The sequence below is a fragment of the Lithobates pipiens genome, unplaced genomic scaffold, assembly GCF_037356315.1.
Source record: "Lithobates pipiens isolate NorthernLeopardFrog02 unplaced genomic scaffold, aLitPip1_a1.2 Scaffold_8, whole genome shotgun sequence".
Taxonomy (NCBI): domain Eukaryota; kingdom Metazoa; phylum Chordata; class Amphibia; order Anura; family Ranidae; genus Lithobates; species Lithobates pipiens.
Window position 1 is genome coordinate 271,279,977 of NW_027507903.1, and position 25,397 is coordinate 271,305,373.

The window sequence follows — 25,397 nt, forward strand, 5'->3', positions numbered from 1 at the left end:
ACAAATAACATCCTCAAAACAGCAAGTACTGGCAAGATACACTGAGTCATGGATATCACCTCTAGCTTTTCCACACACTTTTCTCACCAGGTCAGCTGAAAACATACGCCAATGGTCGTCAGGTTTTCCAGCTCAGCTGACTAAGCAGGAGAACCAAAGTCCACATTCCAATTGCCTTTGGGTCCAGAAAACAAGTTTGCCTAAACACCAAACACTTACAGCGATGGTCAGCTCATAAACAGTGAAGAAAAAGAGCTCACATTGAAGGTGTTGCACCTAAACTGTGCTTTGTATTGGCAGATTTGGCTTACGGCTGCCAGAGGGGCAAGGCATGGCAAGAGCTTTGAGTTTGCCAGACTGTGAAAAAGTTAAAGGTAAGCACTGTTTCTGCCCGGTTTCGAACCGGGGACCTTTCGCGTGTGAGGCGAACGTGATAACCACTACACTACAGAAACCCATTCATGCTGTTTTTTTGAGCCTTGCAGACCGAAAGTCTACCCTAAAGTAAGATCGGTGAAAAGAGCTGCTGAAAGTGACATTGACAAAAAGCACTAGTGCGCTCAAATTGTTTCTGCCCGGTTTCGAACCGGGGACCTTTCGCGTGTTAGGCGAACGTGATAACCACTACACTACAGAAACCTATCACGACAGCACTTTTCGGGTTGGTTGCTCGGAGGTTGGGGTCACCGTATTAGCTATTATTTGCTTCTGGTTGGTTGATAACCTGAGTTCAGTTTACCGTCCTTGCAAATAATACTCTTTGGTAATGAAGCAAAGAAGGAAGAAAGCCCACCTCGGATGCCTAACTTGATACAAATAACATCCTCAAAACAGCCAGTACTGGCAAGATACACTGAGTCATGGATATCACCTCTAGCTTTTCCACACACTTTTCTCACCAGGTCAGCTGAAAACATACGCCAATGGTCGTCAGGTTTTCCAGCTCAGCTGACTAAGCAGGAGAACCAAAGTCCACATTCCAATTGCCTTTGGGTCCAGAAAACAAGTTTGCCTAAACACCAAACACTTACAGCGATGGTCAGCTCATAAACAGTGAAGAAAAAGAGCTCACATTGAAGGTGTTGCACCTAAACTGTGCTTTGTATTGGCAGATTTGGCTTACGGCTGCCAGAGGGGCAAGGCATGGCAAGAGCTTTGAGTTTGCCAGACTGTGAAAAAGTTAAAGGTAAGCACTGTTTCTGCCCGGTTTCGAACCGGGGACCTTTCGCGTGTGAGGCGAACGTGATAACCACTACACTACAGAAACCCATTAATGCTGTTTTTTTGAGCCTTGCAGACCGAAAGTCTACCCTAAAGTAAGATCGGTGAAAAGAGCTGCTGAAAGTGACATTGACAAAAAGCACTAGTGCACTCAAATTGTTTCTGCCCGGTTTCAAACCGGGGACCTTTCGCGTGTTAGGCAAACGTGATAACCACTACACTACAGAAACCTATCACGACAGCACTTTTCGGGTTGGTTGCTCGGAGGTTGGGGTCACCGTATTAGCTATTATTTGCTTCTGGTTGGTTGATAACCTGAGTTCAGTTTACCGTCCTTGCAAATAATACTCTTTGGTAATGAAGCAAAGAAGGAAGAAAGCCCATCTCGGATGCCTAACTTGATACAAATAACATCCTCAAAACAGCCAGTACTGGCAAGATACACTGAGTCATGGATATCACCTCTAGCTTTTCCACACACTTTTCTCACCAGGTCAGCTGAAAACATACGCCAATGGTCGTCAGGTTTTCCAGCTCAGCTGACTAAGCAGGAGAACCAAAGTCCACATTCCAATTGCCTTTGGGTCCAGAAAACAAGTTTGCCTAAACACCAAACACCTACAGCGATGGTCAGCTCATAAACAGTGAAGAAAAAGAGCTCACATTGAAGGTGTTGCACCTAAACTGTGCTTTGTATTGGCAGATTTGGCTTACGGCTGCCAGAGGGGCAAGGCATGGCAAGAGCTTTGAGTTTGCCAGACTGTGAAAAAGTTAAAGGTAAGCACTGTTTCTGCCCGGTTTCGAACCGGGGACCTTTCGCGTGTGAGGCGAACGTGATAACCACTACACTACAGAAACCCATTCATGCTGTTTTTTTGAGCCTTGCAGACCGAAAGTCTACCCTAAAGTAAGATCGGTGAAAAGAGCTGCTGAAAGTGACATTGACAAAAAGCACTAGTGCGCTCAAATTGTTTCTGCCCGGTTTCGAACCGGGGACCTTTCGCGTGTTAGGCGAACGTGATAACCACTACACTACAGAAACCTATCACGACAGCACTTTTCGGGTTGGTTGCTCGGAGGTTGGGGTCACCGTATTAGCTATTATTTGCTTCTGGTTGGTTGATAACCTGAGTTCAGTTTACCGTCCTTGCAAATGATACTCTTTGGTAATGAAGCAAAGAAGGAAGAAAGCCCATCTCGGATGCCTAACTTGATACAAATAACATCCTCAAAACAGCAAGTACTGGCAAGATACACTGAGTCATGGATATCACCTCTAGCTTTTCCACACACTTTTCTCACCAGGTCAGCTGAAAACATACGCCAATGGTCGTCAGGTTTTCCAGCTCAGCTGACTAAGCAGGAGAACCAAAGTCCACATTCCAATTGCCTTTGGGTCCAGAAAACAAGTTTGCCTAAACACCAAACACTTACAGCGATGGTCAGCTCATAAACAGTGAAGAAAAAGAGCTCACATTGAAGGTGTTGCACCTAAACTGTGCTTTGTATTGGCAGATTTGGCTTACGGCTGCCAGAGGGGCAAGGCATGGCAAGAGCTTTGAGTTTGCCAGACTGTGAAAAAGTTAAAGGTAAGCACTGTTTCTGCCCAGTTTCGAACCGGGGACCTTTCGCGTGTGAGGCGAACGTGATAACCACTATACTACAGAAACCCATTCATGCTGTTTTTTTGAGCCTTGCAGACCGAAAGTCTACCCTAAAGTAAGATCGGTGAAAAGAGCTGCTGAAAGTGACATTGACAAAAAGCACTAGTGCGCTCAAATTGTTTCTGCCCGGTTTCGAACCGGGGACCTTTCGCGTGTTAGGCGAACGTGATAACCACTACACTACAGAAACCTATCACGACAGCACTTTTCGGGTTGGTTGCTCGGAGGTTGGGGTCACCGTATTAGCTATTATTTGCTTCTGGTTGGTTGATAACCTGAGTTCAGTTTACCGTCCTTGCAAATGATACTCTTTGGTAATGAAGCAAAGAAGGAAGAAAGCCCATCTCGGATGCCTAACTTGATACAAATAACATCCTCAAAACAGCAAGTACTGGCAAGATACACTGAGTCATGGATATCACCTCTAGCTTTTCCACACACTTTTCTCACCAGGTCAGCTGAAAACATACGCGTGTTAGGCGAACGTGATAACCACTACACTACAGAAACCTATCACGACAGCACTTTTCGGGTTGGTTGCTCGGAGGTTGGGGTCACCGTATTAGCTATTATTTGCTTCTGGTTGGTTGATAACCTGAGTTCAGTTTACCGTCCTTGCAAATGATACTCTTTGGTAATGAAGCAAAGAAGGAAGAAAGCCCATCTCGGATGCCTAACTTGATACAAATAACATCCTCAAAACAGCAAGTACTGGCAAGATACACTGAGTCATGGATATCACCTCTAGCTTTTCCACACACTTTTCTCACCAGGTCAGCTGAAAACATACGCCAATGGTCGTCAGGTTTTCCAGCTCAGCTGACTAAGCAGGAGAACCAAAGTCCACATTCCAATTGCCTTTGGGTCCAGAAAACAAGTTTGCCTAAACACCAAACACTTACAGCGATGGTCAGCTCATAAACAGTGAAGAAAAAGAGCTCACATTGAAGGTGTTGCACCTAAACTGTGCTTTGTATTGGCAGATTTGGCTTACGGCTGCCAGAGGGGCAAGGCATGGCAAGAGCTTTGAGTTTGCCAGACTGTGAAAAAGTTAAAGGTAAGCACTGTTTCTGCCCGGTTTCGAACCGGGGACCTTTCGCGTGTGAGGCGAACGTGATAACCACTACACTACAGAAACCCATTCATGCTGTTTTTTTGAGCCTTGCAGACCGAAAGTCTACCCTAAAGTAAGATCGGTGAAAAGAGCTGCTGAAAGTGACATTGACAAAAAGCACTAGTGCGCTCAAATTGTTTCTGCCCGGTTTCGAACCGGGGACCTTTCGCGTGTTAGGCGAACGTGATAACCACTACACTACAGAAACCTATCACGACAGCACTTTTCGGGTTGGTTGCTCGGAGGTTGGGGTCACCGTATTAGCTATTATTTGCTTCTGGTTGGTTGATAACCTGAGTTCAGTTTACCGTCCTTGCATATGATACTCTTTGGTAATGAAGCAAAGAAGGAAGAAAGCCCATCTCGGATGCCTAACTTGATACAAATAACATCCTCAAAACAGCAAGTACTGGCAAGATACACTGAGTCATGGATATCACCTCTAGCTTTTCCACACACTTTTCTCACCAGGTCAGCTGAAAACATACGCCAATGGTCGTCAGGTTTTCCAGCTCAGCTGACTAAGCAGGAGAACCAAAGTCCACATTCCAATTGCCTTTGGGTCCAGAAAACAAGTTTGCCTAAACACCAAACACTTACAGCGATGGTCAGCTCATAAACAGTGAAGAAAAAGAGCTCACATTGAAGGTGTTGCACCTAAACTGTGCTTTGTATTGGCAGATTTGGCTTACGGCTGCCAGAGGGGCAAGGCATGGCAAGAGCTTTGAGTTTGCCAGACTGTGAAAAAGTTAAAGGTAAGCACTGTTTCTGCCCGGTTTCGAACCGGGGACCTTTCGCGTGTGAGGCGAACGTGATAACCACTACACTACAGAAACCCATTCATGCTGTTTTTTTGAGCCTTGCAGACCGAAAGTCTACCCTAAAGTAAGATCGGTGAAAAGAGCTGCTGAAAGTGACATTGACAAAAAGCACTAGTGCGCTCAAATTGTTTCTGCCCGGTTTCGAACCGGGGACCTTTCGCGTGTTAGGCGAACGTGATAACCACTACACTACAGAAACCTATCACGACAGCACTTTTCGGGTTGGTTGCTTGGAGGTTGGGGTCACCGTATTAGCTATTATTTGCTTCTGGTTGGTTGATAACCTGAGTTCAGTTTACCGTCCTTGCAAATAATACTCTTTGGTAATGAAGCAAAGAAGGAAGAAAGCCCATCTCGGATGCCTAACTTGATACAAATAACATCCTCAAAACAGCCAGTACTGGCAAGATACACTGAGTCATGGATATCACCTCTAGCTTTTCCACACACTTTTCTCACCAGGTCAGCTGAAAACATACGCCAATGGTCGTCAGGTTTTCCAGCTCAGCTGACTAAGCAGGAGAACCAAAGTCCACATTCCAATTGCCTTTGGGTCCAGAAAACAAGTTTGCCTAAACACCTACAGCGATGGTCAGCTCATAAACAGTGAAGAAAAAGAGCTCACATTGAAGGTGTTGCACCTAAACTGTGCTTTGTATTGGCAGATTTGGCTTACGGCTGCCAGAGGGGCAAGGCATGGCAAGAGCTTTGAGTTTGCCAGACTGTGAAAAAGTTAAAGGTAAGCACTGTTTCTGCCCGGTTTCGAACCGGGGACCTTTCGCGTGTGAGGCGAACGTGATAACCACTACACTACAGAAACCCATTCATGCTGTTTTTTTGAGCCTTGCAGACCGAAAGTCTACCCTAAAGTAAGATCGGTGAAAAGAGCTGCTGAAAGTGACATTGACAAAAAGCACTAGTGCGCTCAAATTGTTTCTGCCCGGTTTCGAACCGGGGACCTTTCGCGTGTTAGGCGAACGTGATAACCACTACACTACAGAAACCTATCACGACAGCACTTTTCGGGTTGGTTGCTCGGAGGTTGGGGTCACCGTATTAGCTATTATTTGCTTCTGGTTGGTTGATAACCTGAGTTCAGTTTACCGTCCTTGCAAATGATACTCTTTGGTAATGAAGCAAAGAAGGAAGAAAGCCCATCTCGGATGCCTAACTTGATACAAATAACATCCTCAAAACAGCAAGTACTGGCAAGATACACTGAGTCATGGATATCACCTCTAGCTTTTCCACACACTTTTCTCACCAGGTCAGCTGAAAACATACGCCAATGGTCGTCAGGTTTTCCAGCTCAGCTGACTAAGCAGGAGAACCAAAGTCCACATTCCAATTGCCTTTGGGTCCAGAAAACAAGTTTGCCTAAACACCAAACACTTACAGCGATGGTCAGCTCATAAACAGTGAAGAAAAAGAGCTCACATTGAAGGTGTTGCACCTAAACTGTGCTTTGTATTGGCAGATTTGGCTTACGGCTGCCAGAGGGGCAAGGCATGGCAAGAGCTTTGAGTTTGCCAGACTGTGAAAAAGTTAAAGGTAAGCACTGTTTCTGCCCAGTTTCGAACCGGGGACCTTTCGCGTGTGAGGCGAACGTGATAACCACTATACTACAGAAACCCATTCATGCTGTTTTTTTGAGCCTTGCAGACCGAAAGTCTACCCTAAAGTAAGATCGGTGAAAAGAGCTGCTGAAAGTGACATTGACAAAAAGCACTAGTGCGCTCAAATTGTTTCTGCCCGGTTTCGAACCGGGGACCTTTCGCGTGTTAGGCGAACGTGATAACCACTACACTACAGAAACCTATCACGACAGCACTTTTCGGGTTGGTTGCTCGGAGGTTGGGGTCACCGTATTAGCTATTATTTGCTTCTGGTTGGTTGATAACCTGAGTTCAGTTTACCGTCCTTGCAAATGATACTCTTTGGTAATGAAGCAAAGAAGGAAGAAAGCCCATCTCGGATGCCTAACTTGATACAAATAACATCCTCAAAACAGCAAGTACTGGCAAGATACACTGAGTCATGGATATCACCTCTAGCTTTTCCACACACTTTTCTCACCAGGTCAGCTGAAAACATACGCGTGTTAGGCGAACGTGATAACCACTACACTACAGAAACCTATCACGACAGCACTTTTCGGGTTGGTTGCTCGGAGGTTGGGGTCACCGTATTAGCTATTATTTGCTTCTGGTTGGTTGATAACCTGAGTTCAGTTTACCGTCCTTGCAAATGATACTCTTTGGTAATGAAGCAAAGAAGGAAGAAAGCCCATCTCGGATGCCTAACTTGATACAAATAACATCCTCAAAACAGCAAGTACTGGCAAGATACACTGAGTCATGGATATCACCTCTAGCTTTTCCACACACTTTTCTCACCAGGTCAGCTGAAAACATACGCCAATGGTCGTCAGGTTTTCCAGCTCAGCTGACTAAGCAGGAGAACCAAAGTCCACATTCCAATTGCCTTTGGGTCCAGAAAACAAGTTTGCCTAAACACCAAACACCTACAGCGATGGTCAGCTCATAAACAGTGAAGAAAAAGAGCTCACATTGAAGGTGTTGCACCTAAACTGTGCTTTGTATTGGCAGATTTGGCTTACGGCTGCCAGAGGGGCAAGGCATGGCAAGAGCTTTGAGTTTGCCAGACTGTGAAAAAGTTAAAGGTAAGCACTGTTTCTGCCCGGTTTCGAACCGGGGACCTTTCGCGTGTGAGGCGAACGTGATAACCACTACACTACAGAAACCCATTCATGCTGTTTTTTTGAGCCTTGCAGACCGAAAGTCTACCCTAAAGTAAGATCGGTGAAAAGAGCTGCTGAAAGTGACATTGACAAAAAGCACTAGTGCGCTCAAATTGTTTCTGCCCGGTTTCGAACCGGGGACCTTTCGCGTGTTAGGCGAACGTGATAACCACTACACTACAGAAACCTATCACGACAGCACTTTTCGGGTTGGTTGCTCGGAGGTTGGGGTCACCGTATTAGCTATTATTTGCTTCTGGTTGGTTGATAACCTGAGTTCAGTTTACCGTCCTTGCAAATGATACTCTTTGGTAATGAAGCAAAGAAGGAAGAAAGCCCATCTCGGATGCCTAACTTGATACAAATAACATCCTCAAAACAGCAAGTACTGGCAAGATACACTGAGTCATGGATATCACCTCTAGCTTTTCCACACACTTTTCTCACCAGGTCAGCTGAAAACATACGCCAATGGTCGTCAGGTTTTCCAGCTCAGCTGACTAAGCAGGAGAACCAAAGTCCACATTCCAATTGCCTTTGGGTCCAGAAAACAAGTTTGCCTAAACACCAAACACTTACAGCGATGGTCAGCTCATAAACAGTGAAGAAAAAGAGCTCACATTGAAGGTGTTGCACCTAAACTGTGCTTTGTATTGGCAGATTTGGCTTACGGCTGCCAGAGGGGCAAGGCATGGCAAGAGCTTTGAGTTTGCCAGACTGTGAAAAAGTTAAAGGTAAGCACTGTTTCTGCCCGGTTTCGAACCGGGGACCTTTCGCGTGTGAGGCGAACGTGATAACCACTACACTACAGAAACCCATTCATGCTGTTTTTTTGAGCCTTGCAGACCGAAAGTCTACCCTAAAGTAAGATCGGTGAAAAGAGCTGCTGAAAGTGACATTGACAAAAAGCACTAGTGCGCTCAAATTGTTTCTGCCCGGTTTCGAACCGGGGACCTTTCGCGTGTTAGGCGAACGTGATAACCACTACACTACAGAAACCTATCACGACAGCACTTTTCGGGTTGGTTGCTCGGAGGTTGGGGTCACCGTATTAGCTATTATTTGCTTCTGGTTGGTTGATAACCTGAGTTCAGTTTACCGTCCTTGCAAATAATACTCTTTGGTAATGAAGCAAAGAAGGAAGAAAGCCCACCTCGGATGCCTAACTTGATACAAATAACATCCTCAAAACAGCCAGTACTGGCAAGATACACTGAGTCATGGATATCACCTCTAGCTTTTCCACACACTTTTCTCACCAGGTCAGCTGAAAACATACGCCAATGGTCGTCAGGTTTTCCAGCTCAGCTGACTAAGCAGGAGAACCAAAGTCCACATTCCAATTGCCTTTGGGTCCAGAAAACAAGTTTGCCTAAACACCAAACACTTACAGCGATGGTCAGCTCATAAACAGTGAAGAAAAAGAGCTCACATTGAAGGTGTTGCACCTAAACTGTGCTTTGTATTGGCAGATTTGGCTTACGGCTGCCAGAGGGGCAAGGCATGGCAAGAGCTTTGAGTTTGCCAGACTGTGAAAAAGTTAAAGGTAAGCACTGTTTCTGCCCGGTTTCGAACCGGGGACCTTTCGCGTGTGAGGCGAACGTGATAACCACTACACTACAGAAACCCATTCATGCTGTTTTTTTGAGCCTTGCAGACCGAAAGTCTACCCTAAAGTAAGATCGGTGAAAAGAGCTGCTGAAAGTGACATTGACAAAAAGCACTAGTGCGCTCAAATTGTTTCTGCCCGGTTTCGAACCGGGGACCTTTCGCGTGTTAGGCGAACGTGATAACCACTACACTACAGAAACCTATCACGACAGCACTTTTCGGGTTGGTTGCTCGGAGGTTGGGGTCACCGTATTAGCTATTATTTGCTTCTGGTTGGTTGATAACCTGAGTTCAGTTTACCGTCCTTGCAAATAATACTCTTTGGTAATGAAGCAAAGAAGGAAGAAAGCCCACCTCGGATGCCTAACTTGATACAAATAACATCCTCAAAACAGCCAGTACTGGCAAGATACACTGAGTCATGGATATCACCTCTAGCTTTTCCACACACTTTTCTCACCAGGTCAGCTGAAAACATACGCCAATGGTCGTCAGGTTTTCCAGCTCAGCTGACTAAGCAGGAGAACCAAAGTCCACATTCCAATTGCCTTTGGGTCCAGAAAACAAGTTTGCCTAAACACCAAACACTTACAGCGATGGTCAGCTCATAAACAGTGAAGAAAAAGAGCTCACATTGAAGGTGTTGCACCTAAACTGTGCTTTGTATTGGCAGATTTGGCTTACGGCTGCCAGAGGGGCAAGGCATGGCAAGAGCTTTGAGTTTGCCAGACTGTGAAAAAGTTAAAGGTAAGCACTGTTTCTGCCCGGTTTCGAACCGGGGACCTTTCGCGTGTGAGGCGAACGTGATAACCACTACACTACAGAAACCCATTAATGCTGTTTTTTTGAGCCTTGCAGACCGAAAGTCTACCCTAAAGTAAGATCGGTGAAAAGAGCTGCTGAAAGTGACATTGACAAAAAGCACTAGTGCACTCAAATTGTTTCTGCCCGGTTTCAAACCGGGGACCTTTCGCGTGTTAGGCAAACGTGATAACCACTACACTACAGAAACCTATCACGACAGCACTTTTCGGGTTGGTTGCTCGGAGGTTGGGGTCACCGTATTAGCTATTATTTGCTTCTGGTTGGTTGATAACCTGAGTTCAGTTTACCGTCCTTGCAAATAATACTCTTTGGTAATGAAGCAAAGAAGGAAGAAAGCCCATCTCGGATGCCTAACTTGATACAAATAACATCCTCAAAACAGCCAGTACTGGCAAGATACACTGAGTCATGGATATCACCTCTAGCTTTTCCACACACTTTTCTCACCAGGTCAGCTGAAAACATACGCCAATGGTCGTCAGGTTTTCCAGCTCAGCTGACTAAGCAGGAGAACCAAAGTCCACATTCCAATTGCCTTTGGGTCCAGAAAACAAGTTTGCCTAAACACCAAACACCTACAGCGATGGTCAGCTCATAAACAGTGAAGAAAAAGAGCTCACATTGAAGGTGTTGCACCTAAACTGTGCTTTGTATTGGCAGATTTGGCTTACGGCTGCCAGAGGGGCAAGGCATGGCAAGAGCTTTGAGTTTGCCAGACTGTGAAAAAGTTAAAGGTAAGCACTGTTTCTGCCCGGTTTCGAACCGGGGACCTTTCGCGTGTGAGGCGAACGTGATAACCACTACACTACAGAAACCCATTCATGCTGTTTTTTTGAGCCTTGCAGACCGAAAGTCTACCCTAAAGTAAGATCTGTGAAAAGAGCTGCTGAAAGTGACATTGACAAAAAGCACTAGTGCGCTCAAATTGTTTCTGCCCGGTTTCGAACCGGGGACCTTTCGCGTGTTAGGCGAACGTGATAACCACTACACTACAGAAACCTATCACGACAGCACTTTTCGGGTTGGTTGCTCGGAGGTTGGGGTCACCGTATTAGCTATTATTTGCTTCTGGTTGGTTGATAACCTGAGTTCAGTTTACCGTCCTTGCAAATGATACTCTTTGGTAATGAAGCAAAGAAGGAAGAAAGCCCATCTCGGATGCCTAACTTGATACAAATAACATCCTCAAAACAGCAAGTACTGGCAAGATACACTGAGTCATGGATATCACCTCTAGCTTTTCCACACACTTTTCTCACCAGGTCAGCTGAAAACATACGCCAATGGTCGTCAGGTTTTCCAGCTCAGCTGACTAAGCAGGAGAACCAAAGTCCACATTCCAATTGCCTTTGGGTCCAGAAAACAAGTTTGCCTAAACACCAAACACTTACAGCGATGGTCAGCTCATAAACAGTGAAGAAAAAGAGCTCACATTGAAGGTGTTGCACCTAAACTGTGCTTTGTATTGGCAGATTTGGCTTACGGCTGCCAGAGGGGCAAGGCATGGCAAGAGCTTTGAGTTTGCCAGACTGTGAAAAAGTTAAAGGTAAGCACTGTTTCTGCCCGGTTTCGAACCGGGGACCTTTCGCGTGTGAGGCGAACGTGATAACCACTACACTACAGAAACCCATTCATGCTGTTTTTTTGAGCCTTGCAGACCGAAAGTCTACCCTAAAGTAAGATCGGTGAAAAGAGCTGCTGAAAGTGACATTGACAAAAAGCACTAGTGCGCTCAAATTGTTTCTGCCCGGTTTCGAACCGGGGACCTTTCGCGTGTTAGGCGAACGTGATAACCACTACACTACAGAAACCTATCACGACAGCACTTTTCGGGTTGGTTGCTCGGAGGTTGGGGTCACCGTATTAGCTATTATTTGCTTCTGGTTGGTTGATAACCTGAGTTCAGTTTACCGTCCTTGCAAATAATACTCTTTGGTAATGAAGCAAAGAAGGAAGAAAGCCCACCTCGGATGCCTAACTTGATACAAATAACATCCTCAAAACAGCCAGTACTGGCAAGATACACTGAGTCATGGATATCACCTCTAGCTTTTCCACACACTTTTCTCACCAGGTCAGCTGAAAACATACGCCAATGGTCGTCAGGTTTTCCAGCTCAGCTGACTAAGCAGGAGAACCAAAGTCCACATTCCAATTGCCTTTGGGTCCAGAAAACAAGTTTGCCTAAACACCAAACACTTACAGCGATGGTCAGCTCATAAACAGTGAAGAAAAAGAGCTCACATTGAAGGTGTTGCACCTAAACTGTGCTTTGTATTGGCAGATTTGGCTTACGGCTGCCAGAGGGGCAAGGCATGGCAAGAGCTTTGAGTTTGCCAGACTGTGAAAAAGTTAAAGGTAAGCACTGTTTCTGCCCGGTTTCGAACCGGGGACCTTTCGCGTGTGAGGCGAACATGATAACCACTACACTACAGAAACCCATTCATGCTGTTTTTTTGAGCCTTGCAGACCGAAAGTCTACCCTAAAGTAAGATCGGTGAAAAGAGCTGCTGAAAGTGACATTGACAAAAAGCACTAGTGCGCTCAAATTGTTTCTGCCCGGTTTCGAACCGGGGACCTTTCGTGTGTTAGGCGAACGTGATAACCACTACACTACAGAAACCTATCACGACAGCACTTTTCGGGTTGGTTGCTCGGAGGTTGGGGTCACCGTATTAGCTATTATTTGCTTCTGGTTGGTTGATAACCTGAGTTCAGTTTACCGTCCTTGCAAATGATACTCTTTGGTAATGAAGCAAAGAAGGAAGAAAGCCCATCTCGGATGCCTAACTTGATACAAATAACATCCTCAAAACAGCAAGTACTGGCAAGATACACTGAGTCATGGATATCACCTCTAGCTTTTCCACACACTTTTCTCACCAGGTCAGCTGAAAACATACGCCAATGGTCGTCAGGTTTTCCAGCTCAGCTGACTAAGCAGGAGAACCAAAGTCCACATTCCAATTGCCTTTGGGTCCAGAAAACAAGTTTGCCTAAACACCAAACACTTACAGCGATGGTCAGCTCATAAACAGTGAAGAAAAAGAGCTCACATTGAAGGTGTTGCACCTAAACTGTGCTTTGTATTGGCAGATTTGGCTTACGGCTGCCAGAGGGGCAAGGCATGGCAAGAGCTTTGAGTTTGCCAGACTGTGAAAAAGTTAAAGGTAAGCACTGTTTCTGCCCGGTTTCGAACCGGGGACCTTTCGCGTGTGAGGCGAACGTGATAACCAATACACTACAGAAACCCATTCATGCTGTTTTTTTGAGCCTTGCAGACCGAAAGTCTACCCTAAAGTAAGATCGGTGAAAAGAGCTGCTGAAAGTGACATTGACAAAAAGCACTAGTGCGCTCAAATTGTTTCTGCCCGGTTTCGAACCGGGGACCTTTCCCGTGTTAGGCGAACGTGATAACCACTACACTACAGAAACCTATCACGATAGCACTTTTCGGGTTGGTTGCTCGGAGGTTGGGGTCACCGTATTAGCTATTATTTGCTTCTGGTTGGTTGATAACCTGAGTTCAGTTTACCGTCCTTGCAAATGATACTCTTTGGTAATGAAGCAAAGAAGGAAGAAAGCCCATCTCGGATGCCTAACTTGATACAAATAACATCCTCAAAACAGCAAGTACTGGCAAGATACACTGAGTCATGGATATCACCTCTAGCTTTTCCACACACTTTTCTCACCAGGTCAGCTGAAAACATACGCCAATGGTCGTCAGGTTTTCCAGCTCAGCTGACTAAGCAGGAGAACCAAAGTCCACATTCCAATTGCCTTTGGGTCCAGAAAACAAGTTTGCCTAAACACCAAACACTTACAGCGATGGTCAGCTCATAAACAGTGAAGAAAAAGAGCTCACATTGAAGGTGTTGCACCTAAACTGTGCTTTGTATTGGCAGATTTGGCTTACGGCTGCCAGAGGGGCAAGGCATGGCAAGAGCTTTGAGTTTGCCAGACTGTGAAAAAGTTAAAGGTAAGCACTGTTTCGAACCGGGGACCTTTCGCGTGTGAGGCGAACGTGATAACCACTACACTACAGAAACCCATTCATGCTGTTTTTTTGAGCCTTGCAGACCGAAAGTCTACCCTAAAGTAAGATCGGTGAAAAGAGCTGCTGAAAGCGACATTGACAAAAAGCACTAGCGCGCTCAAATTGTTTCTGCCCGGTTTCGAACCGGGGACCTTTCGCGTGTTAGGCGAACGTGATAACCACTACACTACAGAAACCTATCACGACAGCACTTTTCGGGTTGGTTGCTCGGAGGTTGGGGTCACCGTATTAGCTATTATTTGCTTCTGGTTGGTTGATAACCTGAGTTCAGTTTACCGTCCTTGCAAATAATACTCTTTGGTAATGAAGCAAAGAAGGAAGAAAGCCCATCTCGGATGCCTAACTTGATACAAATAACATCCTCAAAACAGCCAGTACTGGCAAGATACACTGAGTCATGGATATCACCTCTAGCTTTTCCACACACTTTTCTCACCAGGTCAGCTGAAAACATACGCCAATGGTCGTCAGGTTTTCCAGCTCAGCTGACTAAGCAGGAGAACCAAAGTCCACATTCCAATTGCCTTTGGGTCCAGAAAACAAGTTTGCCTAAACACCAAACACTTACAGCGATGGTCAGCTCATAAACAGTGAAGAAAAAGAGCTCACATTGAAGGTGTTGCACCTAAACTGTGCTTTGTATTGGCAGATTTGGCTTACGGCTGCCAGAGGGGCAAGGCATGGCAAGAGCTTTGAGTTTGCCAGACTGTGAAAAAGTTAAAGGTAAGCACTGTTTCTGCCCGGTTTCGAACCGGGGACCTTTCGCGTGTGAGGCGAACGTGATAACCACTACACTACAGAAACCCATTCATGCTGTTTTTTTGAGCCTTGCAGACCGAAAGTCTACCCTAAAGTAAGATCGGTGAAAAGAGCTGCTGAAAGTGACATTGACAAAAAGCACTAGTGCGCTCAAATTGTTTCTGCCCGGTTTCGAACCGGGGACCTTTCGCGTGTTAGGCGAACGTGATAACCACTACACTACAGAAACCTATCACGACAGCACTTTTCGGGTTGGTTGCTCGGAGGTTGGGGTCACCGTATTAGCTATTATTTGCTTCTGGTTGGTTGATAACCTGAGTTCAGTTTACCGTCCTTGCAAATAATACTCTTTGGTAATGAAGCAAAGAAGGAAGAAAGCCCATCTCGGATGCCTAACTTGATACAAATAACATCCTCAAAACAGCCAGTACTGGCAAGATACACTGAGTCATGGATATCACCTCTAGCTTTTCCACACACTTTTCTCACCAGGTCAGCTGAAAACATACGCCAATGGTCGTCAGGTTTTCCAGCTCAGCTGACTAAGCAGGAGAACCAAAGTCCACATTCCAATTGCCTTTGGGTCCAGAAAACAAGTTTGCCTAAACACCAAACACTTACAGCGATGGTCAGCTCATAAACAGTGAAGAAAAAGAGCTCACATTGAAGGTGTTGCACCTAAACTGTGCTTTGTATTGGCAGATTTGGCTTACGGCTGCCAGAGGGGCAAGGCATGGCAAGAGCTTTGAGTTTGCCAGACTGTGAAAAAGTTAAAGGTAAGCACTGTTTCTGCCCGGTTTCGAACCGGGGACCTTTCGCGTGTGAGGCGAACGTGATAACCACTACACTACAGAAACCCATTCATGCTGTTTTTTTGAGCCTTGCAGACCGAAAGTCTACCCTAAAGTAAGATCGGTGAAAAGAGCTGCTGAAAGTGACATTGACAAAAAGCACTAGTGCGCTCAAATTGTTTCTGCCCGGTTTCGAACCGGGGACCTTTCGCGTGTTAGGCGAACGTGATAACCACTACACTACAGAAACCTATCACGACAGCACTTTTCGGGTTGGTTGCTCGGAGGTTGGGGTCACCGTATTAGCTATTATTTGCTTCTGGTTGGTTGATAACCTGAGTTCAGTTTACCGTCCTTGCAAATGATACTCTTTGGTAATGAAGCAAAGAAGGAAGAAAGCCCATCTCGGATGCCTAACTTGATACAAATAACATCCTCAAAACAGCAAGTACTGGCAAGATACACTTAGTCATGGATATCACCTCTAGCTTTTCCACACACTTTTCTCACCAGGTCAGCTGAAAACATACGCCAATGGTCGTCAGGTTTTCCAGCTCAGCTGACTAAGCAGGAGAACCAAAGTCCACATTCCAATTGCCTTTGGGTCCAGAAAACAAGTTTGCCTAAACACCAAACACTTACAGCGATGGTCAGCTCATAAACAGTGAAGAAAAAGAGCTCACATTGAAGGTGTTGCACCTAAACTGTGCTTTGTATTGGCAGATTTGGCTTACGGCTGCCAGAGGGGCAAGGCATGGCAAGAGCTTTGAGTTTGCCAGACTGTGAAAAAGTTAAAGGTAAGCACTGTTTCTGCCCGGTTTCGAACCGGGGACCTTTCGCGTGTGAGGCGAACGTGATAACCACTACACTACAGAAACCCATTCATGCTGTTTTTTTGAGCCTTGCAGACCGAAAGTCTACCCTAAAGTAAGATCGGTGAAAAGAGCTGCTGAAAGTGACATTGACAAAAAGCACTAGTGCGCTCAAATTGTTTCTGCCCGGTTTCGAACCGGGGACCTTTCGCGTGTTAGGCGAACGTGATAACCACTACACTACAGAAACCTATCACGACAGCACTTTTCGGGTTGGTTGCTCGGAGGTTGGGGTCACCGTATTAGCTATTATTTGCTTCTGGTTGGTTGATAACCTGAGTTCAGTTTACCGTCCTTGCAAATGATACTCTTTGGTAATGAAGCAAAGAAGGAAGAAAGCCCATCTCGGATGCCTAACTTGATACAAATAACATCCTCAAAACAGCCAGTACTGGCAAGATACACTGAGTCATGGATATCACCTCTAGCTTTTCCACACACTTTTCTCACCAGGTCAGCTGAAAACATACGCCAATGGTCGTCAGGTTTTCCAGCTCAGCTGACTAAGCAGGAGAACCAAAGTCCACATTCCAATTGCCTTTGGGTCCAGAAAACAAGTTTGCCTAAACACCAAAATCTTACAGCGATGGTCAGCTCATAAACAGTGAAGAAAAAGAGCTCACATTGAAGGTGTTGCACCTAAACTGTGCTTTGTATTGGCAGATTTGGCTTACGGCTGCCAGAGGGGCAAGGCATGGCAAGAGCTTTGAGTTTGCCAGACTGTGAAAAAGTTAAAGGTAAGCACTGTTTCTGCCCGGTTTCGAACCGGGGACCTTTCGCGTGTGAGGCGAACGTGATAACCACTACACTACAGAAACCCATTCATGCTGTTTTTTTGAGCCTTGCAGACCGAAAGTCTACCCTAAAGTAAGATCGGTGAAAAGAGCTGCTGAAAGTGACATTGACAAAAAGCACTAGTGCGCTCAAATTGTTTCTGCCCGGTTTCGAACCGGGGACCTTTCGCGTGTTAGGCGAACGTGATAACCACTACACTACAGAAACCTATCACGACAGCACTTTTCGGGTTGGTTGCTCGGAGGTTGGGGTCACCGTATTAGCTATTATTTGCTTCTGGTTGGTTGATAACCTGAGTTCAGTTTACCGTCCTTGCAAATGATACTCTTTGGTAATGAAGCAAAGAAGGAAGAAAGCCCATCTCGGATGCCTAACTTGATACAAATAACATCCTCAAAACAGCAAGTACTGGCAAGATACACTGAGTCATGGATATCACCTCAAGCTTTTCCACACACTTTTCTCACCAGGTCAGCTGAAAACATACGCCAATGGTCGTCAGGTTTTCCAGCTCAGCTGACTAAGCAGGAGAACCAAAGTCCACATTCCAATTGCCTTTGGGTCCAGAAAACAAGTTTGCCTAAACACCAAACACTTACAGCGATGGTCAGCTCATAAACAGTGAAGAAAAAGAGCTCACATTGAAGGTGTTGCACCTAAACTGTGCTTTGTATTGGCAGATTTGGCTTACGGCTGCCAGAGGGGCAAGGCATGGCAAGAGCTTTGAGTTTGCCAGACTGTGAAAAAGTTAAAGGTAAGCACTGTTTCTGCCTGGTTTTGAAACGGGGACCTTTCGCGTGTGAGGCGAACGTGATAACCACTACACTACAGAAACCCATTCATGCTGTTTTTTTGAGCCTTGCAGACCGAAAGTCTACCCTAAAGTAAGATCGGTGAAAAGAGCTGCTGAAAGCGACATTGACAAAAAGCACTAGCGCGCTCAAATTGTTTCTGCCCGGTTTCGAACCGGGGACCTTTCGCGTGTGAGGCGAACGTGATAACCACTACACTACAGAAACCCATGCATGCTGTTTTTTTGTGCCTTGCAAACCGAAAGTCTACCCTAAAGTAAGATCGGTGAAAAGAGCTGCTGAAAGCGACATTGACAAAAAGCACTAGCGCGCTCAAATTGTTTCTGCCCGGTTTCGAACCGGGGACCTTTCGCGTGTTAGGCGAACGTGATAACCACTACACTACAGAAACCTATCACGACAGCACTTTTCGGGTTGGTTGCTCGGAGGTTGGGGTCACCGTATTAGCTATTATTTGCTTCTGGTTGGTTGATAACCTGAGTTCAGTTTACCGTCCTTGCAAATGATACTCTTTGGTAATGAAGCAAAGAAGGAAGAAACCCCATCTCGGATGCCTAACTTGATACAAATAACATCCTCAAAACAGCCAGTACTGGCAAGATACACTGAGTCATGGATATCACCTCTAGCTTTTCCACACACTTTTCTCACCAGGTCAGCTGAAAACATACGCCAATGGTCGTCAGGTTTTGCAGCTCAGCTGACTAAGCAGGAGAACCAAAGTCCACATTCCAATTGCCTTTGGGTCCAGAAAACAAGTTTGCCTAAACACCAAACACTTACAGCGATGGTCAGCTCATAAACAGTGAAGAAAAAGAGCTCACATTGAAGGTGTTGCACCTAAACTGTGCTTTGTATTGGCAGATTTGGCTTACGGCTGCCAGAGGGGCAAGGCATGGCAAGAGCTTTGAGTTTGCCAGACTGTGAAAAAGTTAAAGGTAAGCACTGTTTCTGCCCGGTTTCGAACCGGGGACCTTTCGCGTGTGAGGCGAACGTGATAACCACTACACTACAGAAACCCATTCATGCTGCTTTTTTGAGACTTGCAGACCGAAAGTCTACCCTAAAGTAAGATCGGTGAAAAGAGCTGCTGAAAGCGACATTGACAAAAAGCACTAGCGCGCTCAAATTGTTTCTGCCCGGTTTCGAACCGGGGACCTTTCGCGTGTGAGGCGAACGTGATAACCACTACACTACAGAAACCCATTCATGCTGTTTTTTTGAGCCTTGCAAACCGAAAGTCTACCCTAAAGTAAGATCGGTGAAAAGAGCTGCTGAAAGCGACATTGACAAAAAGCACTAGCGCGCTCAAATTGTTTCTGCCCGGTTTCGAACCGGGGACCTTTCGCGTGTTAGGCGAACGTGATAACCACTACACTACAGAAACCTATCACGACAGCACTTTTCGGGTTGGTTGCTCGGAGGTTGGGGTCACCGTATTAGCTATTATTTGCTTCTGGTTGGTTGATAACCTGAGTTCAGTTTACCGTCCTTGCAAATGATACTCTTTGGTAATGAAGCAAAGAAGGAAGAAAGCCCATCTCGGATGCCTAACTTGATACAAATAACATCCTCAAAACAGCCAGTACTGGCAAGATACACTGAGTCATGGATATCACCTCTAGCTTTTCCACACACTTTTCTCACTAGGTCAGCTGAAAACATACGCCAATGGTCGTCAGGTTTTCCAGCTCAGCTGACTAAGCAGGAGAACCAAAGTCCACATTCCAATTGCCTTTGGGTCCAGAAAACAAGTTTGCCTAAACACCAAACACTTATAGCGATGGTCAGCTCATAAACAGTGAAGAAAAAGAGCTCACATTGAAGGTGTTGCACCTAAACTGTGCTTTGTATTGGCAGATTTGGCTTACGGCTGCCAGAGGGGCAAGGCATGGCAAGAGCTTTGAGTTTGCCAGACTGTGAAAAAGTTAAAGGTAAGCACTGTTTCTGCCTGGTTTTGAAACGGGGACCTTTCGCGTGTGAGGCGAACGTGATAACCACTACACTACAGAAACCCATTCATGCTGTTTTTTTGAGCCTTGCAGACCGAAAGTCTACCCTAAAGTAAGATCGGTGAAAAGAGCTGCTGAAAGCGACATTGACAAAAAGCACTAGCGCGCTCAAATTGTTTCTGCCCGGTTTCGAACCGGGGACCTTTCGCGTGTGAGGCGAACGTGATAACCACTACACTACAGAAACCCATGCATGCTGTTTTTTTGTGCCTTGCAAACCGAAAGTCTACCCTAAAGTAAGATCGGTGAAAAGAGCTGCTGAAAGCGACATTGACAAAAAGCACTAGCGCGCTCAAATTGTTTCTGCCCGGTTTCGAACCGGGGACCTTTCGCGTGTTAGGCGAACGTGATAACCACTACACTACAGAAACCTATCACGACAGCACTTTTCGGGTTGGTTGCTCGGAGGTTGGGGTCACCGTATTAGCTATTATTTGCTTCTGGTTGGTTGATAACCTGAGTTCAGTTTACCGTCCTTGCAAATGATACTCTTTGGTAATGAAGCAAAGAAGGAAGAAACCCCATCTCGGATGCCTAACTTGATACAAATAACATCCTCAAAACAGCCAGTACTGGCAAGATACACTGAGTCATGGATATCACCTCTAGCTTTTCCACACACTTTTCTCACCAGGTCAGCTGAAAACATACGCCAATGGTCGTCAGGTTTTGCAGCTCAGCTGACTAAGCAGGAGAACCAAAGTCCACATTCCAATTGCCTTTGGGTCCAGAAAACAAGTTTGCCTAAACACCAAACACTTACAGCGATGGTCAGCTCATAAACAGTGAAGAAAAAGAGCTCACATTGAAGGTGTTGCACCTAAACTGTGCTTTGTATTGGCAGATTTGGCTTACGGCTGCCAGAGGGGCAAGGCATGGCAAGAGCTTTGAGTTTGCCAGACTGTGAAAAAGTTAAAGGTAAGCACTGTTTCTGCCCGGTTTCGAACCGGGGACCTTTCGCGTGTGAGGCGAACGTGATAACCACTACACTACAGAAACCCATTCATGCTGCTTTTTTGAGACTTGCAGACCGAAAGTCTACCCTAAAGTAAGATCGGTGAAAAGAGCTGCTGAAAGCGACATTGACAAAAAGCACTAGCGCGCTCAAATTGTTTCTGCCCGGTTTCGAACCGGGGACCTTTCGCGTGTGAGGCGAACGTGATAACCACTACACTACAGAAACCCATTCATGCTGTTTTTTTGAGCCTTGCAAACCGAAAGTCTACCCTAAAGTAAGATCGGTGAAAAGAGCTGCTGAAAGCGACATTGACAAAAAGCACTAGCGCGCTCAAATTGTTTCTGCCCGGTTTCGAACCGGGGACCTTTCGCGTGTTAGGCGAACGTGATAACCACTACACTACAGAAACCTATCACGACAGCACTTTTCGGGTTGGTTGCTCGGAGGTTGGGGTCACCGTATTAGCTATTATTTGCTTCTGGTTGGTTGATAACCTGAGTTCAGTTTACCGTCCTTGCAAATGATACTCTTTGGTAATGAAGCAAAGAAGGAAGAAAGCCCATCTCGGATGCCTAACTTGATACAAATAACATCCTCAAAACAGCCAGTACTGGCAAGATACACTGAGTCATGGATATCACCTCTAGCTTTTCCACACACTTTTCTCACTAGGTCAGCTGAAAACATACGCCAATGGTCGTCAGGTTTTCCAGCTCAGCTGACTAAGCAGGAGAACCAAAGTCCACATTCCAATTGCCTTTGGGTCCAGAAAACAAGTTTGCCTAAACACCAAACACTTATAGCGATGGTCAGCTCATAAACAGTGAAGAAAAAGAGCTCACATTGAAGGTGTTGCACCTAAACTGTGCTTTGTATTGGCAGATTTGGCTTACGGCTGCCAGAGGGGCAAGGCATGGCAAGAGCTTTGAGTTTGCCAGACTGTGAAAAAGTTAAAGGTAAGCACTGTTTCTGCCCGGTTTCGAACCGGGGACCTTTCGCGTGTGAGGCGAACGTGATAACCACTACACTACAGAAACCCATTCATGCTGTTTTTTTGAGCCTTGCAGACCGAAAGTCTACCCTAAAGTAAGATCGGTGAAAAGAGCTGCTGAAAGTGACATTGACAAAAAGCACTAGTGCGCTCAAATTGTTTCTGCCCGGTTGCGAACCGGGGACCTTTCGCGTGTTAGGCGAACGTGATATCCACTACACTACAGAAACCTATCACGACAGCACTTTTCGGGTTGGTTGCTCGGAGGTTGGGGTCACCGTATTAGCTATTATTTGCTTCTGGTTGGTTGATAACCTGAGTTCAGTTTACCGTCCTTGCAAATGATACTCTTTGGTAATGAAGCAAAGAAGGAAGAAAGCCCATCTCGGATGCCTAACTTGATACAAATAACATCCTCAAAACAGCAAGTACTGGCAAGATACACTGAGTCATGGATATCACCTCTAGCTTTTCCACACACTTTTCTCACCAGGTCAGCTGAAAACATACGCCAATGGTCGTCAGGTTTTCCAGCTCAGCTGACTAAGCAGGAGAACCAAAGTCCACATTCCAATTGCTTTTGGGTCCAGAAAACAAGTTTGCCTAAACACCAAACACTTACAGCGATGGTCAGCTCATAAACAGTGAAGAAAAAGAGCTCACATTGAAGGTGTTGCACCTAAACTGTGCTTTGTATTGGCAGATTTGGCTTACGGCTGCCAGAGGGGCAAGGCATGGCAAGAGCTTTGAGTTTGCCAGACTGTGAAAAAGTTAAAGGTAAGCACTGTTTCTGCCCGGTTTCGAACCGGGGACCTTTCGCATGTGAGGCGAACGTGATAACCACTACACTACAGAAACCCATTCATGCTGCTTTTTTGAGACTTGCAGACCGAAAGTCTACCCTAAAGTAAGATCGGTGAAAAGAGCTGCTGAAAGCGACATTGACGAAAAGCACTAGCGCGCTCAAATTGTTTCTGCCCGGTTTCGAACCGGGGACCTTTCGCGTGTGAGGCGAACGTGATAACCACTACACTACAGAAACCCATTCATGCTGTGTTTTTGAGCCTTGCAAACCGAAAGTCTACCCTAAAGTAAGATCGGTGAAAAGAGCTGCTGAAAGCGACATTGACAAAAAGCACTAGCGCGCTCAAATTGTTTCTGCCCGGTTTCGAACCGGGGACCTTTCGCGTGTTAGGCGAACGTGATAACCACTACACTACAGAAACCTATCACGACAGCACTTTTCGGGTTGGTTGCTCGGAGGTTGGGGTCACCGTATTAGCTATTATTTGCTTCTGGTTGGTTGATAACCTGAGTTCAGTTTACCGTCCTTGCAAATGATACTCTTTGGTAATGAAGCAAAGAAGGAAGAAAGCCCATCTCGGATGCCTAACTTGATACAAATAACATCCTCAAAACAGCCAGTACTGGCAAGATACACTGAGTCATGGATATCACCTCTAGCTTTTCCACACACTTTTCTCACCAGGTCAGCTGAAAACATACGCCAATGGTCGTCAGGTTTTCCAGCTCAGCTGACTAAGCAGGAGAACCAAAGTCCACATTCCAATTGCCTTTGGGTCCAGAAAACAAGTTTGCCTAAACACCAAACACTTACAGCGATGGTCAGCTCATAAACAGTGAAGAAAAAGAGCTCACATTGAAGGTGTTGCACCTAAACTGTGCTTTGTATTGGCAGATTTGGCTTACGGCTGCCAGAGGGGCAAGGCATGGCAAGAGCTTTGAGTTTGCCAGACTGTGAAAAAGTTAAAGGTAAGCACTGTTTCTGCCCGGTTTCGAACCGGGGACCTTTCGCGTGTGAGGCGAACGTGATAACCACTACACTACAGAAACCCATTCATGCTGTTTTTTTGAGCCTTGCAGACCGAAAGTCTACCCTAAAGTAAGATCGGTGAAAAGAGCTGCTGAAAGTGACATTGACAAAAAGCACTAGTGCGCTCAAATTGTTTCTGCCCGGTTTCGAACCGGGGACCTTTCGCGTGTTAGGCGAACGTGATAACCACTACACTACAGAAACCTATCACGACAGCACTTTTCGGGTTGGTTGCTCGGAGGTTGGGGTCACCGTATTAGCTATTATTTGCTTCTGGTTGGTTGATAACCTGAGTTCAGTTTACCGTCCTTGCAAATAATACTCTTTGGTAATGAAGCAAAGAAGGAAGAAAGCCCATCTCGGATGCCTAACTTGATACAAATAACATCCTCAAAACAGCCAGTACTGGCAAGATACACTGAGTCATGGATATCACCTCTAGCTTTTCCACACACTTTTCTCACCAGGTCAGCTGAAAACATACGCCAATGGTCGTCAGGTTTTCCAGCTCAGCTGACTAAGCTGGAGAACCAAAGTCCACATTCCAATTGCCTTTGGGTCCAGAAAACAAGTTTGCCTAAACACCAAACACTTACAGCGATGGTCAGCTCATAAACAGTGAAGAAAAAGAGCTCACATTGAAGGTGTTGCACCTAAACTGTGCTTTGTATTGGCAGATTTGGCTTACGGCTGCCAGAGGGGCAAGGCATGGCAAGAGCTTTGAGTTTGCCAGACTGTGAAAAAGTTAAAGGTAAGCACTGTTTCTGCCCGGTTTCGAACCGGGGACCTTTCGCGTGTGAGGCGAACGTGATAACCACTACACTACAGAAACCCATTCATGCTGTTTTTTTGAGCCTTGCAGACCGAAAGTCTACCCTAAAGTAAGATCGGTGAAAAGAGCTGCTGAAAGTGACATTGACAAAAAGCACTAGTGCGCTCAAATTGTTTCTGCCCGGTTTCGAACCGGGGACCTTTCGCGTGTTAGGCGAACGTGATAACCACTACACTACAGAAACCTATCACGACAGCACTTTTCGGGTTGGTTGCTCGGAGGTTGGGGTCACCGTATTAGCTATTATTTGCTTCTGGTTGGTTGATAACCTGAGTTCAGTTTACCGTCCTTGCAAATGATACTCTTTGGTAATGAAGCAAAGAAGGAAGAAAGCCCATCTCGGATGCCTAACTTGATACAAATAACATCCTCAAAACAGCAAGTACTGGCAAGATACACTTAGTCATGGATATCACCTCTAGCTTTTCCACACACTTTTCTCACCAGGTCAGCTGAAAACATACGCCAATGGTCGTCAGGTTTTCCAGCTCAGCTGACTAAGCAGGAGAACCAAAGTCCACATTCCAATTGCCTTTGGGTCCAGAAAACAAGTTTGCCTAAACACCAAACACTTACAGCGATGGTCAGCTCATAAACAGTGAAGAAAAAGAGCTCACATTGAAGGTGTTGCACCTAAACTGTGCTTTGTATTGGCAGATTTGGC

The 25,397-nt window shown here is 45.8% G+C and overlaps 50 non-coding genes across 50 annotated transcripts; all 50 read right to left on the bottom strand.

Annotated features, from left to right (window-relative positions):
* Nucleotides 1–382: 382 nt before the first annotated feature.
* TRNAV-CAC (transfer RNA valine (anticodon CAC)) lies at nucleotides 383–455 on the bottom strand. Its single transcript has one exon. It is a non-coding gene; the product is annotated as a tRNA-Val (tRNA).
* Nucleotides 456–566: 111 nt separating this feature from the next.
* Nucleotides 567–639, bottom strand: TRNAV-AAC (transfer RNA valine (anticodon AAC)). The gene has a single exon. It is a non-coding gene; the product is annotated as a tRNA-Val (tRNA).
* Nucleotides 640–1,194: 555 nt separating this feature from the next.
* TRNAV-CAC (transfer RNA valine (anticodon CAC)) lies at nucleotides 1,195–1,267 on the bottom strand. The gene has a single exon. It is a non-coding gene; the product is annotated as a tRNA-Val (tRNA).
* Nucleotides 1,268–2,006: 739 nt separating this feature from the next.
* Nucleotides 2,007–2,079, bottom strand: TRNAV-CAC (transfer RNA valine (anticodon CAC)). Its single transcript has one exon. It is a non-coding gene; the product is annotated as a tRNA-Val (tRNA).
* A 111-nt stretch (nucleotides 2,080–2,190) lies between these two features.
* TRNAV-AAC (transfer RNA valine (anticodon AAC)) lies at nucleotides 2,191–2,263 on the bottom strand. Its single transcript has one exon. It is a non-coding gene; the product is annotated as a tRNA-Val (tRNA).
* Nucleotides 2,264–3,002: 739 nt separating this feature from the next.
* Nucleotides 3,003–3,075, bottom strand: TRNAV-AAC (transfer RNA valine (anticodon AAC)). The gene has a single exon. It is a non-coding gene; the product is annotated as a tRNA-Val (tRNA).
* Nucleotides 3,076–3,950: 875 nt separating this feature from the next.
* Nucleotides 3,951–4,023, bottom strand: TRNAV-CAC (transfer RNA valine (anticodon CAC)). The gene has a single exon. It is a non-coding gene; the product is annotated as a tRNA-Val (tRNA).
* A 111-nt stretch (nucleotides 4,024–4,134) lies between these two features.
* Nucleotides 4,135–4,207, bottom strand: TRNAV-AAC (transfer RNA valine (anticodon AAC)). The gene has a single exon. It is a non-coding gene; the product is annotated as a tRNA-Val (tRNA).
* A 555-nt stretch (nucleotides 4,208–4,762) lies between these two features.
* Nucleotides 4,763–4,835, bottom strand: TRNAV-CAC (transfer RNA valine (anticodon CAC)). The gene has a single exon. It is a non-coding gene; the product is annotated as a tRNA-Val (tRNA).
* Nucleotides 4,836–4,946: 111 nt separating this feature from the next.
* TRNAV-AAC (transfer RNA valine (anticodon AAC)) lies at nucleotides 4,947–5,019 on the bottom strand. Its single transcript has one exon. It is a non-coding gene; the product is annotated as a tRNA-Val (tRNA).
* A 548-nt stretch (nucleotides 5,020–5,567) lies between these two features.
* Nucleotides 5,568–5,640, bottom strand: TRNAV-CAC (transfer RNA valine (anticodon CAC)). Its single transcript has one exon. It is a non-coding gene; the product is annotated as a tRNA-Val (tRNA).
* Nucleotides 5,641–5,751: 111 nt separating this feature from the next.
* Nucleotides 5,752–5,824, bottom strand: TRNAV-AAC (transfer RNA valine (anticodon AAC)). Its single transcript has one exon. It is a non-coding gene; the product is annotated as a tRNA-Val (tRNA).
* A 739-nt stretch (nucleotides 5,825–6,563) lies between these two features.
* TRNAV-AAC (transfer RNA valine (anticodon AAC)) lies at nucleotides 6,564–6,636 on the bottom strand. Its single transcript has one exon. It is a non-coding gene; the product is annotated as a tRNA-Val (tRNA).
* Nucleotides 6,637–7,511: 875 nt separating this feature from the next.
* Nucleotides 7,512–7,584, bottom strand: TRNAV-CAC (transfer RNA valine (anticodon CAC)). Its single transcript has one exon. It is a non-coding gene; the product is annotated as a tRNA-Val (tRNA).
* A 111-nt stretch (nucleotides 7,585–7,695) lies between these two features.
* TRNAV-AAC (transfer RNA valine (anticodon AAC)) lies at nucleotides 7,696–7,768 on the bottom strand. Its single transcript has one exon. It is a non-coding gene; the product is annotated as a tRNA-Val (tRNA).
* A 555-nt stretch (nucleotides 7,769–8,323) lies between these two features.
* Nucleotides 8,324–8,396, bottom strand: TRNAV-CAC (transfer RNA valine (anticodon CAC)). The gene has a single exon. It is a non-coding gene; the product is annotated as a tRNA-Val (tRNA).
* Nucleotides 8,397–8,507: 111 nt separating this feature from the next.
* TRNAV-AAC (transfer RNA valine (anticodon AAC)) lies at nucleotides 8,508–8,580 on the bottom strand. Its single transcript has one exon. It is a non-coding gene; the product is annotated as a tRNA-Val (tRNA).
* A 555-nt stretch (nucleotides 8,581–9,135) lies between these two features.
* Nucleotides 9,136–9,208, bottom strand: TRNAV-CAC (transfer RNA valine (anticodon CAC)). The gene has a single exon. It is a non-coding gene; the product is annotated as a tRNA-Val (tRNA).
* A 111-nt stretch (nucleotides 9,209–9,319) lies between these two features.
* TRNAV-AAC (transfer RNA valine (anticodon AAC)) lies at nucleotides 9,320–9,392 on the bottom strand. The gene has a single exon. It is a non-coding gene; the product is annotated as a tRNA-Val (tRNA).
* A 555-nt stretch (nucleotides 9,393–9,947) lies between these two features.
* TRNAV-CAC (transfer RNA valine (anticodon CAC)) lies at nucleotides 9,948–10,020 on the bottom strand. Its single transcript has one exon. It is a non-coding gene; the product is annotated as a tRNA-Val (tRNA).
* A 739-nt stretch (nucleotides 10,021–10,759) lies between these two features.
* Nucleotides 10,760–10,832, bottom strand: TRNAV-CAC (transfer RNA valine (anticodon CAC)). Its single transcript has one exon. It is a non-coding gene; the product is annotated as a tRNA-Val (tRNA).
* A 111-nt stretch (nucleotides 10,833–10,943) lies between these two features.
* On the bottom strand, nucleotides 10,944–11,016 carry TRNAV-AAC (transfer RNA valine (anticodon AAC)). The gene has a single exon. It is a non-coding gene; the product is annotated as a tRNA-Val (tRNA).
* A 555-nt stretch (nucleotides 11,017–11,571) lies between these two features.
* TRNAV-CAC (transfer RNA valine (anticodon CAC)) lies at nucleotides 11,572–11,644 on the bottom strand. The gene has a single exon. It is a non-coding gene; the product is annotated as a tRNA-Val (tRNA).
* Nucleotides 11,645–11,755: 111 nt separating this feature from the next.
* On the bottom strand, nucleotides 11,756–11,828 carry TRNAV-AAC (transfer RNA valine (anticodon AAC)). Its single transcript has one exon. It is a non-coding gene; the product is annotated as a tRNA-Val (tRNA).
* Nucleotides 11,829–14,180: 2,352 nt separating this feature from the next.
* On the bottom strand, nucleotides 14,181–14,253 carry TRNAV-AAC (transfer RNA valine (anticodon AAC)). Its single transcript has one exon. It is a non-coding gene; the product is annotated as a tRNA-Val (tRNA).
* A 555-nt stretch (nucleotides 14,254–14,808) lies between these two features.
* On the bottom strand, nucleotides 14,809–14,881 carry TRNAV-CAC (transfer RNA valine (anticodon CAC)). Its single transcript has one exon. It is a non-coding gene; the product is annotated as a tRNA-Val (tRNA).
* A 111-nt stretch (nucleotides 14,882–14,992) lies between these two features.
* Nucleotides 14,993–15,065, bottom strand: TRNAV-AAC (transfer RNA valine (anticodon AAC)). The gene has a single exon. It is a non-coding gene; the product is annotated as a tRNA-Val (tRNA).
* A 555-nt stretch (nucleotides 15,066–15,620) lies between these two features.
* TRNAV-CAC (transfer RNA valine (anticodon CAC)) lies at nucleotides 15,621–15,693 on the bottom strand. Its single transcript has one exon. It is a non-coding gene; the product is annotated as a tRNA-Val (tRNA).
* Nucleotides 15,694–15,804: 111 nt separating this feature from the next.
* TRNAV-AAC (transfer RNA valine (anticodon AAC)) lies at nucleotides 15,805–15,877 on the bottom strand. The gene has a single exon. It is a non-coding gene; the product is annotated as a tRNA-Val (tRNA).
* A 555-nt stretch (nucleotides 15,878–16,432) lies between these two features.
* TRNAV-CAC (transfer RNA valine (anticodon CAC)) lies at nucleotides 16,433–16,505 on the bottom strand. Its single transcript has one exon. It is a non-coding gene; the product is annotated as a tRNA-Val (tRNA).
* A 111-nt stretch (nucleotides 16,506–16,616) lies between these two features.
* TRNAV-AAC (transfer RNA valine (anticodon AAC)) lies at nucleotides 16,617–16,689 on the bottom strand. The gene has a single exon. It is a non-coding gene; the product is annotated as a tRNA-Val (tRNA).
* A 555-nt stretch (nucleotides 16,690–17,244) lies between these two features.
* On the bottom strand, nucleotides 17,245–17,317 carry TRNAV-CAC (transfer RNA valine (anticodon CAC)). The gene has a single exon. It is a non-coding gene; the product is annotated as a tRNA-Val (tRNA).
* Nucleotides 17,318–17,428: 111 nt separating this feature from the next.
* Nucleotides 17,429–17,501, bottom strand: TRNAV-AAC (transfer RNA valine (anticodon AAC)). The gene has a single exon. It is a non-coding gene; the product is annotated as a tRNA-Val (tRNA).
* Nucleotides 17,502–18,240: 739 nt separating this feature from the next.
* On the bottom strand, nucleotides 18,241–18,313 carry TRNAV-CAC (transfer RNA valine (anticodon CAC)). Its single transcript has one exon. It is a non-coding gene; the product is annotated as a tRNA-Val (tRNA).
* Nucleotides 18,314–18,424: 111 nt separating this feature from the next.
* TRNAV-AAC (transfer RNA valine (anticodon AAC)) lies at nucleotides 18,425–18,497 on the bottom strand. Its single transcript has one exon. It is a non-coding gene; the product is annotated as a tRNA-Val (tRNA).
* A 555-nt stretch (nucleotides 18,498–19,052) lies between these two features.
* On the bottom strand, nucleotides 19,053–19,125 carry TRNAV-CAC (transfer RNA valine (anticodon CAC)). Its single transcript has one exon. It is a non-coding gene; the product is annotated as a tRNA-Val (tRNA).
* A 111-nt stretch (nucleotides 19,126–19,236) lies between these two features.
* Nucleotides 19,237–19,309, bottom strand: TRNAV-CAC (transfer RNA valine (anticodon CAC)). Its single transcript has one exon. It is a non-coding gene; the product is annotated as a tRNA-Val (tRNA).
* Nucleotides 19,310–19,420: 111 nt separating this feature from the next.
* TRNAV-AAC (transfer RNA valine (anticodon AAC)) lies at nucleotides 19,421–19,493 on the bottom strand. The gene has a single exon. It is a non-coding gene; the product is annotated as a tRNA-Val (tRNA).
* A 739-nt stretch (nucleotides 19,494–20,232) lies between these two features.
* TRNAV-CAC (transfer RNA valine (anticodon CAC)) lies at nucleotides 20,233–20,305 on the bottom strand. The gene has a single exon. It is a non-coding gene; the product is annotated as a tRNA-Val (tRNA).
* A 111-nt stretch (nucleotides 20,306–20,416) lies between these two features.
* Nucleotides 20,417–20,489, bottom strand: TRNAV-AAC (transfer RNA valine (anticodon AAC)). The gene has a single exon. It is a non-coding gene; the product is annotated as a tRNA-Val (tRNA).
* A 555-nt stretch (nucleotides 20,490–21,044) lies between these two features.
* Nucleotides 21,045–21,117, bottom strand: TRNAV-CAC (transfer RNA valine (anticodon CAC)). Its single transcript has one exon. It is a non-coding gene; the product is annotated as a tRNA-Val (tRNA).
* A 111-nt stretch (nucleotides 21,118–21,228) lies between these two features.
* On the bottom strand, nucleotides 21,229–21,301 carry TRNAV-CAC (transfer RNA valine (anticodon CAC)). The gene has a single exon. It is a non-coding gene; the product is annotated as a tRNA-Val (tRNA).
* A 111-nt stretch (nucleotides 21,302–21,412) lies between these two features.
* On the bottom strand, nucleotides 21,413–21,485 carry TRNAV-AAC (transfer RNA valine (anticodon AAC)). The gene has a single exon. It is a non-coding gene; the product is annotated as a tRNA-Val (tRNA).
* A 555-nt stretch (nucleotides 21,486–22,040) lies between these two features.
* TRNAV-CAC (transfer RNA valine (anticodon CAC)) lies at nucleotides 22,041–22,113 on the bottom strand. The gene has a single exon. It is a non-coding gene; the product is annotated as a tRNA-Val (tRNA).
* Nucleotides 22,114–23,036: 923 nt separating this feature from the next.
* TRNAV-CAC (transfer RNA valine (anticodon CAC)) lies at nucleotides 23,037–23,109 on the bottom strand. Its single transcript has one exon. It is a non-coding gene; the product is annotated as a tRNA-Val (tRNA).
* A 111-nt stretch (nucleotides 23,110–23,220) lies between these two features.
* TRNAV-AAC (transfer RNA valine (anticodon AAC)) lies at nucleotides 23,221–23,293 on the bottom strand. The gene has a single exon. It is a non-coding gene; the product is annotated as a tRNA-Val (tRNA).
* Nucleotides 23,294–23,848: 555 nt separating this feature from the next.
* TRNAV-CAC (transfer RNA valine (anticodon CAC)) lies at nucleotides 23,849–23,921 on the bottom strand. Its single transcript has one exon. It is a non-coding gene; the product is annotated as a tRNA-Val (tRNA).
* A 111-nt stretch (nucleotides 23,922–24,032) lies between these two features.
* TRNAV-AAC (transfer RNA valine (anticodon AAC)) lies at nucleotides 24,033–24,105 on the bottom strand. Its single transcript has one exon. It is a non-coding gene; the product is annotated as a tRNA-Val (tRNA).
* Nucleotides 24,106–24,660: 555 nt separating this feature from the next.
* On the bottom strand, nucleotides 24,661–24,733 carry TRNAV-CAC (transfer RNA valine (anticodon CAC)). The gene has a single exon. It is a non-coding gene; the product is annotated as a tRNA-Val (tRNA).
* A 111-nt stretch (nucleotides 24,734–24,844) lies between these two features.
* TRNAV-AAC (transfer RNA valine (anticodon AAC)) lies at nucleotides 24,845–24,917 on the bottom strand. Its single transcript has one exon. It is a non-coding gene; the product is annotated as a tRNA-Val (tRNA).
* Nucleotides 24,918–25,397: the final 480 nt, after the last annotated feature.